Raw genomic sequence first — 5,317 nt, forward strand, 5'->3', positions numbered from 1 at the left:
CCTTTCACTCCTCTCCCTACCCCTTCACTGCCCTCCCTACCCCTTCACTCCTCTACCCACCCCTTCACTCCTCTCCCCAACCCTTCACTCCTCTCCCCACACCTTCACTCCTCTCCCCATCCCTTCACTCCCCTCCCCATCCCTTCACTCCTCTCCCCACCCCTTCACTCCCCTCCCCATCCCTTCACTCCTCTCCCCACCCCTTCACTCCTCTCCATATGCCTTCACTCCTCTCCTCACCCCTTCACTCACCACACCCATTCACTCCTCTCCCCACTCCTTCACTCCTCTCCCCACCCCTTCACTCCTCTCCTCACCCCCTCACTCACCACACCCATTCACTCCTCTCCCCACTCCTTCACTCACCTCCACACCCCTTCACTCCTCTCCCCACTCCTTCACTCACCTCCACACCCCTTCACTCCTCTCCCCACCCCTTCACTCCCCTCCCCACACCTTCACTCCTCTTCCCATTCCTTCACTCCCCTCCCCATCCCTTCACTCCTCTCCCCACCCCTTCACTCCTCTCCATATGCCTTCACTCCTCTCCTCACCCCTTCACTCACCACACCCATTCACTCCTCTCCCCACTCCTTCACTCCTCTCCCCACCCCTTCACTCCTCTCCTCACCCCCTCACTCACCACACCCATTCACTCCTCTCCCCACTCCTTCACTCACCTCCACACCCCTTCACTCCTCTCCCCACTCCTTCACTCACCTCCACACCCCTTCACTCCTCTCCCCACCCCTTCACTCCCCTCCCCACACCTTCACTCCTCTTCCCATTCCTTCTCTCTTCATTCCACTCCTTTTCTATCCCCCTCTCTCCCTCAGTTGGCTTCATGTGAGACTGATTGAGCTTGAGGATTCAGCCCTCATCAAAAGCAGCATGTGGTTGAACGCAAACCACTGGGACTCCAAACCACTGGGACTTAAAACTACTGGGACTCCAAACCACTGGGACTCCAAACCACTGGGACTTAAAACTAAAACTACTGGGACTACAAATCACTGGGACTTCAAACCATTGGGACTCCAAATCACTGAGACTTCAAACCACTGGGACTCCAAACCACTGGGACTCAAAACCACTGGGACTCCAAATCACTGGGACTGCAAACCACTGGGACTCCAAACCACTGGGACTCAAAACCACTGGGACTCAAAACCACTGGGACTCAAAACCACAGACTCCAAACCACTGACTCCAAACCACTGGGACTTAAAACTACTGGGACTCCAAACCACTGTGACTCCAAACCACTGGGACTCCAAACCACTGGGACTCCAAACCACTGACTCCAAACCACTGGGACTCCAAACCACTTGGACACCAAACCACTGGGACTTAAAACTACTGGGACGCCAAACTACTGGGACTCCAAACCACTGGGACTCCAAACCACTGACTCCAAACCACTGGGACTCCAAACCACTGGGACTCCAAACCACTGGGACTCAAAACCACTGGGACTCAAAACCACTGGGACTCAAAACCACTGGGAATTAAAACTACTGGGACTACAAACCACTGGGACTTCAAACCACTGGGACTCCAAATCACTAAGACTCCAAGTCACTGGGACTCCAAACCACTGGGACTCCAAGTCACTGGGACTCCAAACCACTGGGACTCCAAGTCACTGAGACTCCATGTCACCCTAGCCCTAGTTAATTAGCCCCCACCCCACTCCCCCAACCTCCCCTTCCGTCCGTCTGTCCGCCCCACTCCCGGCATCACTCCTCCCTAACCTACCATCCCTTCTCCTCCTCGCCAGTCCCTCCACACTCCGTCAGCCACAGTCCCTCAACAGGATCTGTTCCAAACCCAGCCTGGCGTCTGTCTCTCTGTGTCGGACCCCCTCCAACCCACCACCACCATCACCACACTGATCATACATACTCCCTTACTTTGCACACACACACACACACACACACACACACACACACACACACACACACACACACACACACACACACACACACACACACACACACACACACACACACACACACACACACACACACACACATACATACATACACACACACACATCTTATACATGCAGAATCAAACACACACTCCAGACACACGAGCACAGAAACATTCCCAGTTCTTTCCCCGGTAATTGCTTTAATGTGAAACTTTGAAAGGGCTTTCTTGTCACTTCATGTTTTCTGCGATAGTGATGTGGCGAGTATTTTGATGTTATCCTTGGAGTGGCAGTGGTGGGTAGTGTTGGGTTTTGGTCGTCATGCTGTTACTAAAGAAGATATTCCTAGAGCTTCCTACAGTTGGGTCATAAGAAGTTAAAGAATAACAAAACAACATGGAGACAGGGAGGACCTTGTCTTGTCTTAGTGTGCCTGGATGTGAGTGTGGAGGAAGAAATGAAATGGTGTTGCTACCTCGCAGTCCAACCGGGGTGCACGGAGGAAGGAAACAGCTGGATGTGTGTCTGTGAGACATTCATACACAGAATCACAAGGCTCAGTGGCCCCTAATGCTTATGTTGTGTCTCTGTGTCTGTGAGACATTCATACACAGAATCACAAGGCTCAGTGGCCCCTAATGCTTATGTTGTGTCCCTGTGTCTGTGAGACATTCATACACAGAATCACAAGGCTCAGTGGCCCCTAATGCTTATGTTGTGTCTCTGTGTCTGTGAGACATTCATACACAGAATCATAAGGCTCAGTGGCCTCTAATGCTTATGTTGTGTCCCTGTGTCTGGATGTGAGTGCAGAGGAAAATAAATTGTTTCTTCCAAGGTACTGTATACGTAGACTGGACATATGAGGTACATTCAGCCACTGTCTGGACTGGAGAAGGAATGAGAGGCCAAGGACCAGACAGAGGAGGAGGGGCCAGGAAAGAGCAGACAGCACTCAGGCCCATCCATATGTTTCCAATTCCCCCTCCCCCTCCCCTCGTCTGTCTGTGGTGCTCTCTGCCTGGGCTGGGGCAGGGCTTGGCTGGGCTGGGCTGGGCTGGGCTGGGCTGGGCTGGGCTGGGCTGGGCTGGGCTGGGCTGGGGCAGGGCAGGGCTTGGCTGGGCTGGGCTGGGCTGGGCTGGGCTGGGCAGGGCAGGGCAGGGCTGGGCTGGGCAGGGCTGGGCTGGGCTGCTGGGCAGGGCTTGGCTGTGGTGACATCCTCACTCACACCTATTACTCCATGGGAGACCATTGCTGATGCACCCCCCCCACACACACACACTTTACTGCAGGGGATTATATACAGGGACAGACCAGACTTTACAACCCACCCTCTAAATATTTATAATAACATACACCCAACACTACTACAACCCACTACAAAATACCACTACAGTACACACACAGCCAAGGCAAAAAACCCTAGACACATACACAGCTGTACAGCTGTACACAACGTATCAATCAAATCAAATCAAATGTTATTGGTCGCATACATCATATTTAGCAGATGTTATTGTGAGTGTAGCGTAATGCTTGTGTTCATAGCTCCAACAATGCAGTAGTATCTAACAATTCACAATAATACACACACATCTAAAAAATAAAATAATGGAATTAAGGAATATAATATTAGGACGAGCAATGTTCATGAATCATGGGACCAGCACTTTACATGTTGCGTTTATATTTTTGTTCAGTGTATATATATGAATGATGGGATGTATAGACATTATGCACAGTATGTGGATAGAATGTGTAGTATTTCTGTAAAATACGGAGGATAGAATAACAGTACAGTAATAGTTGAATAGGGTGGGCTTATGACTAGAATACACAATATATATATATGAAATTGATAAATCATTATGGGGTAGCCTAGTGGTTTGAGCGTTGGACTAGCAACCGGAAGGTTGGCTAGTTCAAACCCCCGAGCTGACAAGGTACAAATCTGTCATTCTGCCCCTGAACAGGCAGTTAACCCACTGTTCCTAGGCTGTCATTGAAAATAAGAATTTGTTCTTAACTGACTTGCCTGGTTAAATAAAGGTCAAATAAAACTATGTAAACATTATTGAAGTGACCAGTGTTCCATTATTAAAGTGACCAGTGTTCCATTATTAAAGTGACCAGTGTTCCATTATTAAAGTGACCAGTGTTCTATTATTAAAGTGACCAGTGTTCCATTATTAAAGTGACCAGTGTTCCATTATTAAAGTGACCAGTGTTCCATTATTAAAGTGACCAGTGTTCCATTATTAAAGTGACCAATGTTCCATTATTAAAGTGACCAGTGTTACATTATTAAAGTGACCAGTGTTCCATTATTAAAGTGACCAGTGTTCCATTATTAAAGTGATCAGTGTTCCATTATTAAAGTGACCAGTGTTCCATTATTAAAGTGACCAGTGTTCCATTATTAAAGTGACCAGTGTTCCATTATTAAAGTGACCAGTGTTCCATTATTAAAGTGATCAGTGTTCCATTATTAAAGTGACCAGTGTTCCATTATTAAAGTGACCAGTGTTCCATTATTAAAGTGACTAGTGTTCCATTATTAAAGTGACCAGTGTTACATTATTAAAGTGACCAGTGTTCCATTATTAAAGTGACTAGTGTTCCATTATTAAAGTTACCAGTGTTCCATTATTCAAGTGACCAGTGTTCCATTATTAAAGTGACCAGTGTTCCATTATTAAAGTGACTAGTGTTCCATTATTAAAGTGACCAGTGTTCCATTATTAAAGTGACCAGTGTTCCATTATTAAAGTGACTAGTGTTCCATTATTAAAGTGACCAGTGTTCCATTATTAAAGTGACCGGTGTTCCATGACTATGTACATAGGACAACAGCCTCTAACGGGACCTCTAAGGTGCAGCGTTGATTAACTGGGTGGTAGCCAGCTAGTGACAGCTGTTGTCCTATTACGGCTTTGTATTGTGAAACTAAAGTCTAGTGTCATGTGTCTTTTTTTATATAGTGGTTAGTTTGACTAAATTCAAGTTTAAAAAAATATCCTACCTTTCTTTAGTTCACTCAGTTAGCAAAGATGTATCTCAATCATCATCACTTCCATTCCATGTTGTGGGATGAGGAGGAGGAGTGAGAGCCAAAGTTGAAACCAGGAGCCCCTGAGGCCCCAAAGGACTGGGGCCGCAAACACTCGTCCTCGGCCTTGAAGTTAATTTAAAAAATGTTTTAATCAGTCTGCTGCCCCCTTGAGGTAAATGTAATATGAGTAAAATTGCATTACCCCGAAACGGGACACGCCGCCGTGTAAAACGAGCGGATCGTAAGTCTCTAGCGGACCAATGAACTGTCGAGATTGAAACGATTCCCGGTGCGTATTGACGACGTCATAAAAATTCGCCAAACAGAAG

This window comes from Oncorhynchus gorbuscha, linkage group LG18 (genome assembly GCF_021184085.1).
Source record: "Oncorhynchus gorbuscha isolate QuinsamMale2020 ecotype Even-year linkage group LG18, OgorEven_v1.0, whole genome shotgun sequence".
In the NCBI taxonomy this organism is placed as follows: domain Eukaryota; kingdom Metazoa; phylum Chordata; class Actinopteri; order Salmoniformes; family Salmonidae; genus Oncorhynchus; species Oncorhynchus gorbuscha.